Source organism: Poromitra crassiceps (genome assembly GCF_964638095.1).
Source record: "Poromitra crassiceps genome assembly, chromosome: 15".
Taxonomy (NCBI): Eukaryota; Metazoa; Chordata; class Actinopteri; order Beryciformes; family Melamphaidae; genus Poromitra; species Poromitra crassiceps.
In genome coordinates this window covers 32,572,497-32,589,343 of record NC_139634.1, presented here as the reverse complement: position 1 = coordinate 32,589,343, position 16,847 = coordinate 32,572,497, and positions in this window count along the sequence as shown.

The window sequence follows — 16,847 nt, the reverse complement described above, 5'->3', positions numbered from 1 at the left end:
GTGTTTGTGTTTGTGTGTGTGTGTGTGTGTGTGTGTGTGTGTGTGTGTGTGTGTGTGTGTGTGTGTGTGTGTGTGTGTGTGTGTGTGTGTGTGAAGTGTGTGAGCAGGTTACATAAGCCAGCCCAGCCTCTGTGGGCTTCCTCTCCGATCTCGCTGACATTTAGACAACAAAGGTCACATCTGAAAGTCTAAATCTACACCGACACCAATGCTAATACACTCATGCATATATACAGCAGAGAGGGAGCGTTTGTATAAATGTCTGCACATCTCCCACCAGTGGAGGATCACATGGCAAATAAGTGTGAACTTAAACTTACCATAATGTATGTGAGCTACATGCAGAACCATTACAGATGCATCTAATTAATAAGGACGCTTCCAACATTATGAGAGATTTGTGCTATTATAAGGCTGGGTTCGACCGGTTTTTGAAGGCCTATCCTGATAGCGGATATTTTTGGTCTGAAGCTGCTGATAGCTGATACTTTGAGACAAAATTCAATATCTGTATTTTATCTTCAGAATTGTATTCTTGACTGTGTGGAAAAGCCTCTGCAAAAAGGACACAGAATCCAAGTTGGGGAGCTGTGTTTTTTTTGTGTTCGGGTTCTCAGATACATCAAATGTCCTGTAGGCCACCAGAAAGAATGCATTGATCTAAAAATAGCTGTCCCATTTGTCTTGAATTCATGCAGCAAGGTAGAATGAAATGGACTGCTTGTGCAGTGGAGTGAAGTCAGCCCACAAACAGAGTTCAAGGTTGTCTTGAAAAACACCCATTGGACTGTACTTTATTTTTGGGGAGGAGATTGACGGTACAGGGTTAGGGTTGGACAAAAGTTTTGGAAAGACTTGTCAGAAGAAATACAAATAAAAACATTGCCGTACATGGCCTTGGCCTTTTGTTGCTTAAAACAAACATTGTATGCCACCTGGTACAAGAAACAGTATGCTTTAATATCCTTAAAGGATAAGGATGGTGTTTTTTAATGCATTGCTTACTGCAAACCATTGGTGGATTTCACGGGGGGTCCAGGGGGGTACGCCCTCCCCCCAGTGGCTGAAATCACTACAACAACCCATAAATAAATCATCTTCTACTCCTCTCGGGATGCCGAATGACTGTCTTTCAGAGGCTGTAGAGAGCCAGAGTGAAGATACTGGTATCAACTCAAAATCCGCCCATGCTGTCAACAAATCCTATGATAACAAAATCAGCAATGATTTTGTTTTGCCAACAAGTCTCGTCCATGTAGCACATTTAATCATCACGATGCACCAGGCCAGCAAACCACTTAATAAGCCGGCTGTAAACATGTTTGTGATCTCAGGAAAGGAGTTCCGTAGCGCCGAAAATAGTCCCCGGCGTAATGAAGAATTTGTTCCCATTTCAATTCGATTTGGTAATAACTACTACAACAGCCTAACTTTTTTGTGGTAACAGTTAGACATTCTTAAAATAGAAACTATCTCTTTGTGAGCTCTATTTCAAGGTTTTGAGCTCACAATTGGAATGATTGACTCTAAAAACGGTACGTGGGAAGTCAGAAAGTAACGGCAGTAGAGCAAATACATTGTTTATTTTGTTATTTTCATAGGATTTGTTGATGATAAGCAATGCATTAAAAACTCATCTGTCTGAAAACGCACAGAATTACTCACAGATAGATTGATGTCTGTTGCTTTGTTTGTTAAATGGATGGTGAAAAATCTGTCCGTCAGAAAAAGTTCAACTGTCCTGCAGGATTAGAAGAGTTCAACTGCAGTGACCAAATAATGTGCCCACGGCCATGTACTGTAGCTCTTCAGTTTGGCCTATGAAACAAAACAAAGATGAATTTACTGATCTATAGCACATGTGTGCCTTCCTGTTCTGGTTAAGGTGAAGATACTATTCCATCCATCCATCCATCCATCCATCCATTTATTGTACTTACTGAGATCAGGGTCGAGGTGGCAACAACAGGGCAAGCAGAGCAGCAGAGACATATTCTATCCCAGCATCACCCTCCTCCTGGGGATCCCAAGCTGGTCCCAGGCTAGCTGGGAGATGTAGTCCCTCCAGCGTCTCATCATGAGTTTGCCCCGGGGTGCTGTCAGTAGGCCATGTCTGGTAAACCTCCAAAAGGAGCCCGTTCCAAGTACATCGGAGGTCACCCCCCCCAACGAGGCCAAAAGAACAACATCCTCTGCAAACAACAGAGACGTCACCATAATGTCACCGAACTGGATCGTCTCCAGACCGCCACTGTGCGTGCCTCAACATCCTGCCCATGAATATGACATAGAAGAGAGTACAAGGCACATCCTTGTCAGAGTCTGGTGCTCACCTTCAACGAGTTTGAATTTATGCCAAGAATGCAAACGCAGCTCTCACTAGGGTTGTATGAGAACAGAATGGCTTGCAGGAACACACGCACCACTTCCCACAGAATACCTCAGGGAACATGGTCACAGGTCCCATTCAAACTCAGTCACTGGCAGGAAAAAACGGCTGCTGCTGCTGCTGTAGTTAGTTACTACTTGAAAGCTTCAAAGCAAAACCATTGGACAACTTAGGAGGCGAAGGCAGAACATCGATAAGGCCGTTCATAGCAGGGCCAGGGAAATGCAGGAGTCTTGCGCCGCAGGTCTCCATAATGGGATTGCGATGGGCGGCCCTTAGTGGCAGTGCCCTTGGAAAATAGTTTCCAACAATCCAACTTGCCGTTTTCAGCGTGTAGCAACGAGCTAGCATGTGGGTTTCTGCCGTTAGCTTGCTAGCTACAGTAGTTAGCGTTGTTGTTTTCACTGAGGCGGCAGGGCACTATTTACAGCGACACACAGGGAGGAGGGAGCGGAAGCCGCTCTGATTGACATGGTCGGAGCCAATGACAGAGCTTGTAATAAGCCGGGAGTGGACATCCGGCAGCGACTGAAACAGTTGCTCCAATGGGAGAGCAGAGTAGAGCAGGGGAGGGTTTATCCCAGTTATGGAGACCTGCGGCGCCAGACTCCTCTCACGGTAGGGAGGGGAGGCTGGCCAGCGAGACTAGGGAAATGCTGACCTCAACTGGAGATATTGTCAGATGCTGGAAGGAACCTTCTGAGGAACTCCTACACCCAACACCTCTGTCCAGAGGGCTGTGCTGGACAGTTTTGGAAGGTCTGAGGCTGAGCCATCTTCTTGGCCCGTGGTTGCTGAGCTCCGCAACAGCAAGGGCTATTGCAGCTCAGCACTAATCCAAGATCTGTGCCTCAGGGCAACATCAGATACTCCGGTATTCTGGGAAGTTGCAAAATAATTGGCTTCATCCACGCTGACAACCAAATGCGGGAGTACATGTATGTTCCACCTCTCATCTTCAGATGGAAGATATCGAATTTTGTATCGGATTCTCCCCCATTTTAAGCAATGGTTTAACCCAACGTGTCGGAAATGAGTGTCTCAAACACTCAACATAATCCATACATAGTCCCACCTGTTACTGATTTATTTTATTTTATTCTCCATAGGATGAAAATGCTGGTACTTCATTCATTTACCAGTACACGTCCAAACAACGTTGAAATATAATGCATCGACTTGATTCTATGCATAGCACCTGTTTCAAAAGCCCAAGTCAAGACATCGGGAGAGGTGAGGAGTCTCAGAGAAAGGAGACACATTTAGCTCAAGTTACTTTATTCATTTCAAAGTCTGGGATCAAATGTTCTTCACAGGAAACTATATAATGTGTAGTGTATATAGTGCTTGTCTAAATTCCGTGCATGCACACACACACACACACACACACACACACACACACACACACACACACACACACACACACACACACACACAAAACAAGGACTGTTTTCACTTATTTAAGATGGAGGTCATTGAGAAACACGCAAAGAAAGTCAGATGAAGTGCAAACTGGATGGATGCTGTAAACATGATGGAATGGGTACTTTTGTGTGACCTCTACCCTTCGTTCTTATACTATCATAAAAGAAAACAAATATTATGTATTTTCAGCAATAAAACCAGTCGGGACATTCAGCCTTTTGACATAGCAAATAAAGGGCTGCTCTCAAAGATTTACATGATATTCATTAAGCTCATATTCACCTTTCATGATATTTAATAGTACAATGTAGAGGTCTGTGATAACAAACACTGACCATGTATGTATTTCATCTGATCTGAGATCAACTCTTTCGAGATAATCTCAGTCCATGACCTTCAATTCCAACTGTGGATCTCATTTGAGGTCCGTGCTAACTCCACTGGTCTGGCCTTGAGCCAATGAGGTAAGCCTCTTCAGAATGCTTCTCCCTCACAGAAGTCTACACATTTCAGCTATTTGTGGCCAATGGTTAACTAATGGGAGGGAGAGCCCACCACACCCATTTCCTCTCCAGTCAGCCCCAATTCTTTTGTTCCCCTCCCGTCCCCACGGCAACCACGCTGACTTCCTGCTTCCTCCAGTGCCTTTGCAGCCACAAAAACGCCTAAAAATAAATGGCTGGACTTTTCCTGAACACAGCTCCGTCACCATTGTTCAGCCATCAGCTGTTGATTCGTTCAACTGAGTTTGGTTGCTAGTATGAAGGCCAGTCAGTAGGTCAGAGCATGGAGAAGGTCCAGAAAGAGTGTAGGATTCGATGAGGTGGGCCATACCAAGGAAGGAGGGTGGAGAGATCAGGCTGAGAGATATCACACGTGATGTCACAGGAGTCTAGATTCTCGGGACATTACTGCTTCAGAAATATTGATATTCATTCATCACATACTTTCATTGTCTCTCGTGTTGGAGAAAAAGGTGAAAATCACAGAGGAAAGGAAATGTGGAAAGGGGACGAGAGTGTTGGAACATGATTAATAGCCATTGGCCCAGTAAAAAATAATGAATTGTGTTTTATGATAACAGTTGTCCCATTTATGTGTTGTTCCTGAAACAGCAGAACAGGATGGCTCTGCCCTGAGACTGTGCTCTTCATCTCAGCCCCCTTTGGGTTTGTGTGACACACTTGCTCAAGTCTAGCCGAGAAATTGAATACACATTTCCAGCATTTGTGGAAAGATTAAAATCTCTTATCTTATGGAATAACAAAAACCGACTGATGCAGAGAAGCTTGAAACATAAAATCTGAATGTAATCTAACTACAACTGGACAATCACGCACACGCCTCACCTGTTGTTGGTCACACTATGTGGGGCCACCATGCAAATTCTCCTTTCTCTGCCAAGGAAAATCAGGTAAACTGTGACATGCTTCCCTCATAGCAGGCGAAAGGATAAAATATTGCTAACCCTGAGTTAACCTCAGCCCATCAATCTGCTCGCGCTGCCTCTATTAATTAAATCTATCGACATGATTTCCAGTTTCCACCCTGGATTCTGATGGATAGCTAAAGATTAGGGCAGTGCGTCTTATCTAGTCAATCTATAATAACAGATAATCACATATATACAGTACATCTATATTTTCACTGTGAGAAAGACTAGCACCTCTTGCCTGGACATATAGTCGCCACCATTTGTTGTTTGTTTGATCACTGTTTTCTGTTCATCTATTCCACTCTACTTCTCTGTCCAGTCTGTCCAGTCTCTGTCCAGTCTCTGTTCAGTCTCTGTTCAGTCTCTGTTCAGTCTCTGTCCAGTCTCTGTCCAGTCTCTGTTCAGTCTCTGTCCAGTCTCTGTCCAGTCTCTGTTCAGTCTCTGTCCAGTCTCTGTTCAGTCTCTGTTCAGTCTCTGTCCAGTCTCTGTCCAGTCTGCTCCTTCACTCAGATTCTATTTCATTCACTCATCCATAAAACCAACTCCTTGATTCAACCAACTGGCCCAAGATAAACAACTCCAAATCCTTATTCTATTCATTCTGATATCCCTCAGTAAGTAAGAAAGGTAATTAATTAGGCTATTTTGTGGGATTTTCTTCTTTGGAAGCTGCTGCATCAGCCTGATTACTAACAGTCACCAGCGAGTGACCGTTTGTTTGCCTAAAAGCGCACTGTCTGAAGAAGGGCGTCTGTCCCCATCTGTGCGGCCGGCAATAAATAGACATTTATTGCGGTGCTGTCCTGGAGTATTTTCATCCCTCAGTAAAGTGGATTCTCCAATAAAGTGAAATGCTCTTGACTCTTGGCTGAAGGTGTGGTCTCTAGTTTTCCATCGTGTAAAAACAGTGGTTCTTCTAAGAGGCGCTGTAATAAGATCCCTTAAGACATCAGTGTGAAACATGTCAAGGAAAAAGCACAGTACGCTCCTTCTGTTCTGTTTCTGTTCGGCACAGATACCAGAGTGTGCTTAAATATGGAACCCAAGGGTTGGGTCGTCCATCCGGGTAGTGTAGCGGTAGATTCCCTGCCTACCAACACGAGGGTCGCAGGTTCGCGCCCCGGCCCCGTGTTACCTCCGGCTTGGTCGGGCGTCCATACAGGCACGATTGGCTGTGTCTGCGGGTGGGAAGCCGGATTAGGCGTTGTGTGTCCTGGTCGCTGCAATAGCGCCTCCTCTGACCTCGGTAATAGCGTGATCCTCCCACGTGCTACGTCCTGCCGGTGAAGCTCCCCGCTGTCGGGTGAAAAGAAGCGGCTGGCAACTGCACATGTATCGGATGAAGCATGTGGGTGTCTACAGCTCTGCCCAGATCGGCAGAGGGGGTGGGGCAGCGACCGGGTCAGCAGGGGGAAATTGGCCAAGTACAATTGGGGAGAAAATGGGGGGAAATCAGAGAGGGGGTGGGGAATAATAATAATAATAATAATAATACCAAAGTCACCTATGGTAGAGCTTGGCTGGTTACCTGAGGCAGCAAGTCAAGTTTATTTATATAGCCCTAATTCACAGGCAAGTCTCAAAGGGCTTCACAGGAAATAGTCCTAACCATAACCCTAACTACTGGTCAACAACCTACGTATATAAAACAAGCATGACAGGAGAGAGAGAGAGAGAGAGAGAGAGAGAGAGAGAGAGAGAGAGAGAGAGAGAGAGAGAGAGAGAGAGAGAGAAACACAATAGACCAAATCAGCGGGGATGTTTACATTTACTTCCGGGTACCCCTGGGTCCACACATTATAATGGCGGTGGACGGCACAAACTGACGTGTTGAAGACAAAAACAGACAAAGAAGAGAAAAATGGTTCGTCCGTGTTGTGTTGTTGTTTAATATCATTCATAATAGGGATGGGCATCGAATTTCGAATTTTGGAATAATCGTTGTTATTATCAAGGTCGACTTTTATTATTGAAATTCGAAATTCGAAATTCGAAAAAAAAAAAAAAAAAAAAAATTGTGAAATGTTGCATTGTCTCCCCTGATTCTAAGTATAGTCAAATCGCTTGGTTTGAGCAAGTAAAACAATTTTTATAAGCATTTTAAGCAAGGTTTATGGAAAAATGAATGGCGGATGAAATCCCATGAAGAGGGAGAGGGGGTGACTTTGGCACCCCTTTGGCACTCAGATCTGAGCCTACTAAATATTTAATGAACCACTCATGATTGTCAAAACTGTTTTTTATTTTCGAAAATGTCAATGTCATGTAACATGTTCTTTACTTCAGTGGTGCAATGCTTGTTTGAGCCAAAAATCCACAGCAGAAGCTTTTTATATTAATTAATAAAGCCGTAGACTTAGAATCAGGGGAGACAATGCAACATTTCACTCACAAAAAAAAAAAAAAAAAAAAAAAAAAAAAAAAAAATTACATTTTTTTTTTAATTTTCGAAATTCGAATTAAATTCGAATTTGGCCAGCGAATTTCGAATAGTGTTTTTGCTAGAAATGCCCATCCCTAATTCATAACAACACTTTCACTAACGTTAGTGGAGACCAGACTAGCTAATTTACCTGTTGGACCAGACCAGAGTAGACTTGAAGCTAAATTAAATTAACGTGGCGTCAGTAGCTCTGTCTGTAATGTTAACGAGTCTGCAAAAAAACAGCGAGTTTGACAGACAAACAAACGTTATTAGCTAGCTAACACTACATAAAACAAACACAGAAGAAAGGCTAGATACGTCGGACTAGCATGTTTACCAACCGTTTAACCATGTAAATTGAAAGTAGTTGGCCGAAAACAACGAGAGGGTTTGACAGCATTTATTTGACAACACGCACATTTAAACCTGCCGCCTTCCCCAAGTGGTACCCGGAAGTAAATTTGTTTACATGGTGACGTCACGGTGATTTGGTCTATAGACAAGAGCAGATTTGAGCAAGACAGACAATCCAACTCTTCTACACAGCCTAAGCTACTCTGCAGCCCTCAGCCTGGCTCCTAACAACTTGGAAACAAGCAACACAACAACAAGGCAAACAATCTAGCTCAGTGCTTCACAAAGTTTCCACGTCAACGACCCCTAAAGTGACACAAGGATGGAATTAGAGGCAAAATAAATGGTTCCCCTTTGGCTGGCGAGCAGTGCTGTACTGGGCTCTCTCACTGCGTCGGCTGCGAGGCTACTGAGCGCGCTCATTGGTGTCACCATTCATTAGAGCACCAGCAGGCCACCTGCGCCCCCCCCCCCGCCACACACACACACTATGGAGCTAGGAGCCGTGCGGCACCTTCACATCCGAGCTGCTGAGTTTTCCGGCTGGTACGATGACATGCAGTATTTGTTAGGTGTTCTATGTGCCTATCAGAGCAGAATAATGCATATCTCTCTTTCTAATGGAAGGTTTCTCTCACGGCGAGGCACAGCGCCTGTTCTGATCAACCCTATCATCCTCACTGGATGCTACAGATGTGTGCAGCTCGCTATAAAGGGGAGTTGGGTATGAAAGAGAGTTGCCGTCCACCTGTCCTCCTCACAGCTAAAATGATTTGACATTCCCCCGGCTTACCAGAGCAAGAGTTCAAACGCAGAACAGCGGATTGAAATGCAAAACTCTGCAGTGAAATATATTTGGGTGCAGGGCTGTTTGGCATTCTGGTTTCGCAGTGTCGCTTGTTGGTAAGTCAGTTCCTCCTATTAAAAGGCTTTGTAGACTAGACTCCACCTGCTGATATGGGGCAGTCCTGAACAACAGCAGGTGTAAACATCTAACACATATGCACTCGCATGTGTGAACATGCAAACATAAACACACACATGCAAAAACTCATAATCCTCTCGCATGCAAACTATCTCTCTCTCTCTCTCTCTCTCTCTCTCTCTCTCTCTCACACACACACACACACACACACACACAGCAGGTGCTTTCACATGTTTTCACATGCCTAGAGGGAAGGAGGTGATGGAGTGAACAGGGGGAGGAGATAAGGTGAGATGAAGGAGATGAGAGGAAAAACCATCCTGGGCAGAGCGGGCCTAGATGTGAGGAGAGGAGGAGACAGAGATGGACGTGATGGGGTGAGGGAGAGATGATGAAGCTCTGAGGTCAGGGAGAGCGTGGTGAAGGGAGAAGGGGGCGAGAGGTTTTCTCTGACGCCGCATGTGGCACAGCAGGAAGCCGGGAAGGTCGGAGGACCAGAGTTAAGCTAAATAATGTATACGTGAAATGGCAGCTGCCAAAAAAATAGACCCTGTCTTTCACAGAGGCCTGCAGGACACACTCCCAAACTAGCAGTTAGCTTCTGTCTCATTACTTTAGAGCCAGGACAAAGGCAAGCACGGTAACCACGGTGACCAGATTTCTTCATTCACTGTGACCCTTTACAAAATGTCACTGTGTTCTCCAGCAGCATTAGGGCCTGGCCGTCCGAACCTACAGCGCAGAATGAATAGCCTCAGATCTCAAAAGGTATGTTCGGTGTTGTCCTGAGTGCTTTTTCATTGTTCCAGATTTGCTGAAAGAGCTGCAGCAGAACATGTAAACACTTGTTGGATGTCTGGATCAATGGGCTACATAGACGTGTGATGCTTTGATATGCTTTTAACCCACCTGTAAGCCTCCTGCAACCTTTTTGCTTGAGTGGTTTGCCAGTGGGCACGTCTGTAAAGGGGAGACTCATTGGACTCATAGAATCCATTCTCATTCAGATATCTTGAGGTGAGAGGTGAAGAGTCCCCTTTGAAATTGACCATGCTGGTTTTTCAAAATTAATTATTTAGCTCCTTCCTGACAAGGTATCATGGCATTGTTGGTCCCAATGGATGCTGTAGGTCTTACAGTTTCATACCCTGTAAGTATCTTCACTCTAGATTTAAGAATGAGCCCGCTAGAGCTAGAGTCATATTGGCTGCGGACGCCAGTAGAAAATCAGGGACATTTTCGGGGACAGCTCCAGCCGGGGACAGGTCACCAAAAACGGGGACTGTCCCTGAAAATCGGGGACATCTGGTCACCTTACAGCACGGTCAACTAGCAGTTAGCTTCTGTCTCATTACTTTAGAGCCAGGACAAAGGCAGCATGGTCAACTAGCAGTTAGCTTCTGTCTCATTACTTTAGAGCCAGGACAAAGGCAGCACGGTCAAAGCTATTGTACATAGTATTCAGAGTAATGCTGTTAGAAGTCAGAGTCAGCGCTCTGAGTCAGAGACGTCAGATTACGCATCTAAAACAATATGCACATGTAAAACAGCAGCTTAGTTAAAACACTCAGAAACAAAGTTACGTTGGAGCAAATATGATAATTGTATGTTATAATTGTACTATGTTGTAATATGTACTATGCTATAATTTTGATACTCATCTTCCTTCTTACTAAAAGCCTAACTAGGGACAGGAGTTGGAATCTAGCAATAGCTCTAAACTCTGTATGCAAAACATCAGTTAGTTGTGTAGTGAAATGTTACCATGTAAACTTGCATTGTCCCTATCAAAAACAACAAACAAAAAAAGCATTAAGATTATCTCTGCATGATCCACAATCCTCCTCCCAAAAGTGAACAGATTGCAGCAGATCAGTGTTTGTGTGTGTGTGTGTGTGTGTGTGTGTGTGTGTGTGTGTGTGTGCGTGTGCGTGTGCGTGTGCGTGTGCATGTGCGTGTGCGTGTGATACAAGATCAGTGTTTGTTTGCTACAAGGTTTCTTTTGAGCTCAAAAGCAAAGCCCACAAGTCCAGAATGACAATGCAAAAAATGCAAATGTGAGATTTTATTGTCCACACACTGCACCTATATGTCTCAAATAAAACGTATTCAACTAAAGGTATGAGTACATCCTTTAAAATAACCCTAAAATAAACATAACAATATGCACTTTTAACAATAATAAGTAGTGTGATATGACTTGACTACAGTAATATGGATACAATATAACTATCTCACACTATAAATGTCATAAAATAAACCACAATATTTTCAGATATTAGCACGATTCACAATATAAATCACGGTATTTTACTTTTCTAGGGCTGGGTTGCAAGTTACTGCAAGTGCAACCCAAATGGCAACAGCAAAGTGCTTCCAAGAAGAGTATTACGCTTCCTTCAAGACCTTCAACATTGTCTTAAGTAGATTTTCAGACCTATTTCAACAGATTCTAGTTTCCAGCTTCCAAGAGGAATCCAATCACTGTAATCAATTATGGCTCTTAACCCATTGATACCTGATGCAGCATTTGTGTGTATATCCCTCATTTGTGTGTGTATCCCTTTAAGACCGCGAACCGCGTTAATGCGGTTCACGGTCTTAAAGGGATACACACACAAATGCTGCATCAGGTATCAATGGGTTAAGTATGAATAGAGAACAAAATAGTTTGTTGTGGCAAAATGTTGCAGTTAAAAGTACATTATGGAAGATGTTTATGTAAAAATATGCGTTAGTCTCATCAGCCGCTCTATATCATGAAGTGGAGCTGCAACAGAGAGGCAACAGAGAAACAAAAAACTGGCTTGTAAACAGCAGTGAGTGACCGCTCCATCCAGAAACAATGATATTTCCCCAACTTTTTGTCAGAAACAATCTTTTGCCTCTCCTGTCCCTTTGGTATCTTTTGGAATAAAGAAATCACAGACCAGTCAAGTTGTCTAGCTCAAGACCAAAGCAGACGAGCTCTCCACTAGAGCCCTCATACCATGGAATAATCAGTCTCGGGAGGTTATGCTAGCTAAATCAGGCCAGACTCTTAAATCTATTTTTAAAACCCATTTTTATACAATTGCTTTCTCTTTCTGTTCTTCTTCTTGTGTAATGTTTCTGTTAAGGGCTTTGTAAACAGTTTTTCAAAAGCTGCTATACACAATAATGTTTATTCTTATTAATATTATTATTATTATTACTGACATCATGTTACATTAGTTCTGGGTATAGTTACCCCTTGCTGCCATATGGTGCAGCCAATATGCCGAAATTGCTTATGGCAGCTTTAAATCTTCTAAGTTGTCTGTTATTGCAGCATTCCAAGTTCAGTCAAGCAACAGCGGTGTCAGACAGAATAATGAGGCAAGACATTTAATAATGAGGGTCAACCATAATCAGTAATCGACTGTTTTAATAGGGACCGCCCCTTAATTATGTAAAATATTACATCATCTGTTGCCTCTTGTCAACATTTGGAGTGTCTTTCAAATTAATTTGTTGTGATGCTGCCTTCCAGCGTTCCTCTTAAGTTCTTTCTTTTGCGTTCAGAAGTCGCAAACACAACTTGTTGCATATTCAGGTAATTTGGGTGAAAAATTGACCCTGTAACAAAAGTAGTTATTTGGGTGGCTGTTGTTTTATTTTAGACATCAAGCAGCACAGAACTAATTTGTGCAGCAGCAGCAGAATGGCGATAACATAATTATGCACCATGTTATTCATGTTTTAATTCATTTATTAAAACAGAAATGTGTGACTAAAGGTTCAACCAAGAATACCAGAATAACCAGAAGATACCAGAACAAGAGAATAGAGATCCTACTATAAATGAGGAAAACTCTGTCTGCATCTATTTCTCTCCTCAAGGGGTTGGCCAATCTATCTGAAACTGGGCATTGAGCATTGGCATAGGCAGGGACTGACAAAGTTGACTTTTTTCCATTTTGCCAAATTTACACTGTTTATTAGCATTTTTTGAGTTCTGGTGTGCGCATGTTATGTTAAGGTGACCAGACAGCCCCGATTTTCAGGGACAGTCCCCGTTTTTGGTGACCTGTCCCCGGCTGGAGCTGTCCCTGAAAATGTCCCCGATTTTCTACTGGCGTCCGCAGCCAATATGACTCTAGCTCTAGTGGGCTCATTCTTAAATCTCGAGTGAAGATACTTACAGGGTATGAAACTGTAAGACCTGCAGGATCCATTGGGACCAACAATGCCATGATAACTTGCAGGGAACAGGGCTAAATAATGAATTTTGAAAAACCGGCATATATGGTCAATTTCAAAGGGGACCCCTGGCCCTGACCGCTCTCACCTCAATATATCTGAATGAGAATGGATTCTTTACTTTATTTACTTTACTTTATTGTCATTTAGCAGACGCTTTTATCCAAAGCGACGTACAACAGATTAAAATACATCACACAATTAAACATAGCAGAATAATGGAAATAGATTAAAACAGACAATATGTGATCATGATAAAAATATGCATAGATAAAAATGATCAAGAGTGCAGATTATTACAGTGTATGAACAGCAGAGGGAGAGATAGGAAAATGGATGGTGAATAGATGAGTTTTTAGTTTTCTTTTAAATATGGGCAAAGATGTGGCCATTCTAGCTGCAGGGGGGAGCTCGTTCCACCATGTCGGGGCGAGAACTGAAAAAAGTCTCGTTCGTGCGCCACCTGTAGGGCCGCGCAGGGAGGGAGGGGCGAGACGTCCTGCACTAGTGGAGGGGCGGAGGGAGCGGTAGGAGGTTTGGAAACTGACCAGTGGCTGTAAATATGGAGGGGCTGTTTGATAGACTGCTTTGTAGGCTAAAACCAGGGTCTTGAATTTAATGCGAGCCAGGATGGGAAGCCAATGTAGATGACGGAAGAGGGGGGTGACATGGGAAAATTTGTTTTGATTGAAAATCAGATTGGATTCTATGAGTACCCACGAGTCTACCCTTTACAGATGTGCCCACTGACCAACCACTCAAGCAGAAAGGTTGCAGGAGGCTTACGGGTGGGTTAAAAGCATATCAAAGCATCACATGTCTATGTTTTGATCCAGGCATCCAACAAGTGTTTACATGTTTTGCTGCTTCCTACTCTTCCAGCAAAACATTGAAAAAGCACTTAGGACTCCACCGAAAACACATTTTGAGATCTGAGGCTATTCATAAAACTGAATGTTCGGAAGGCCTAATACTGCTGGAGAATACATTGTCATTTTGTAAAGGGGCACAGTGAATGACGTGTGTGTGTGTGTGTGTGTGTGTGTGTGTGTGTGTGTGTGTGTGTGTGGTGTGTGTGTGTGTGTGTGTGTGTGTGTGTGTGTGTGTGTGCGTGTGCGTGCGTGCGTGCGTGTGTGTGTGTGTGTGTGTGTGGGGTGGGGGGGGGGGGGTGTTGGGCTGTTGTACTGTTTATTACAGTACAACAGCCATGGACAAAATAAATGAAACCGGAATCATCCCCCTTTATTATTTTATAGGTAATAACATTGGATATTTTAATGATATATTGATTGCCGGACGGGAAATGTCCCCGATTTTCATTTGAGAAATCTGTCACCTAATGTTATGTACCATTAATTATGTAAACAGTTTCCATGCTTGTTAGGGGTTGACAATAAGGATTGCCCAATGGTCCAGGGCCACAAGACATAACATACAGTACTGTACAGGATAGATGTATTTATAGCGCACTTTTCAAAAAAAGCAAGTTACAAAGTGCTTGAATAATCAAGAGATGTAATGGCAATCAAGGACCAGTTGATTGGTCAGTAACTGGTCCAAATGGATCGGTCACTGGGAAAAAAAAACTATTTGTATGCGGGGGAATTTCATTTTCCCTAACTGACTAAACGAACGAAACTAAATGAAACGGGGAGAAGCAGGCTTGTCGCTTAATTTATCACACAATGCGCAAGATGCAGTGACCACCACACACACATGCTGACGCTGTGGTGTCAGTGAAATTTACACTCTGCTTTTTTTCCCCCATCAAGGAATTGTGTTCCTCCGGGGGACAGGCCAGGAGCAGTGGGCAGCTTCACAGTACAGTGCTCTTCTCATCGTCACTGGTCAGGTGACGATCTTCTGCATGTTTTTAGTGGGGATCCTTGCTGATGTTATATGGAAGAGAAACCCCAGGTGAGCTGCGGGAAGAACATGCAAACTCCACACAGAAAGGCGCTTTTTAAGAGATAGCCCACCCGGGCACGAGGCATCGAAGGCACGGGGAGACATACCCCCAGTGCCAACTGCATCCCAGGTGGGAATCAAACCCAGGACCTTCTTGCTGTGAGGCATCAGCGCTACCACTGCGTCACTGTGCAACCAATCAATAGAGACCAACGGATTCACCTGAATTTAACATTAGTTAATCCAGTTGGGAGAAGAAAAAAGTAAGTGGCACTTTTAATCAATTTAAACAGCCTCATAACAGATGATATAATCTCATCTATGGCAGCCACCATTGTCCTCGGTGCACTTGAAACAACCGCTTGACAACGGCATTAGTTCTGCTTGTTGTGCTGTTTATTGATGCTGATTGGCTAATTCTTAGTCCTCCTAGGCGCTCATTGGCTAATCATTCTGTCAACTTAGCGTCCTCTAGAGAGAGAGTGGTGTCAGCGGAGGACCAAAATGCGAGACTCATTAGCCAATGAACAGCCAGGAATGGGTCTCGCGCTACTTTTGCATGCTAAAATAAAGCTGATAATGTACAATTTGATTCAAGGGGGGAAAAAACCCTTTCAGAGTACAACACAAACTGTCTATTTTGCTGCAACTCGACAGTGCTGCTTAATCCAGGACCTTACTTCCTGGAACTCTTGAGAGTAAAAAAAACTGGTCCATTGGAGTGAATGGAGATGTCGGAACTCTTCTATTATACGGCTCTGTGTCAACTGAGGAAAATGCATTTGCATATCATGATGCCAGACCAGAAGCAGCCAAACTCAACTCTGTGGCGCGGGCGGATTGGAAGGTCTGGACCCAGGCAAGGATAAGGCCAATTTAGCTGGCTCATATTTAGACACCAACATGATGGTCCCCACAATAACATAAAAAATAATCCTTAACTTGGTTGAACCCTGCACTCTGCCCAACATACCATCTCAGCAACTTGGGTATCATATCAAATTCAGACTTTCCAGCCATATTTACCACTTGGTTTGGTCATTCATGTGTGCTCAAGTTTGTTATTATTATGATCAATTATGATATTTACGACGGCACTTGAAGGCAGCACAGTTCAGTCCCTTTGGTTGTTCTCAACGATGCACTCGTATGAGATGTTGAAATAATGCTATTTAAGACTTTCAGGTTAGTAGGACAGTTACGCAGAGAGACTGGGGTGAAAAGTTGGCTGAAAGCAGTGTGAATGTAAATATATCTATGGCAAAAGGTATGATTGGAATTTACCCATTGATTGTATGCTACCAGAATATCAGAATGTCCACAATCTCTCTGTGAAAGCAAATCATGACCACACTTTGAACCAGTGATACTATAAGATTGTCATATCATCAACCACTAGATGGCGCTCTGCCATGTGTTGACTTGAGGCCACAAAACAAAAAGCATTAAACCTCAAGATATACCTTTCGAACAATAGCCATCAGAATAAATGGCCTATGACATGATCTGCAAAATAGACAATAGAGCTGATGCAGGATAACAAGGCCTGAAAATAACCTCATAGCAAAATGACTGCGTGCTGTGACATCGCTCAAATCACCAACCACTTGATCGCCACTTTGTTGCATCATTGCCCCAATTTGACAGTGGTGAGTTCTCAGACTCGCCACTTTGTCACCGCTGTCAAATTGTGGCAATGATGCGACATCGACGGAGGATGCAGGGATGGAACTACTGGCCCGCACGAGGTAGTAGTACACAACAG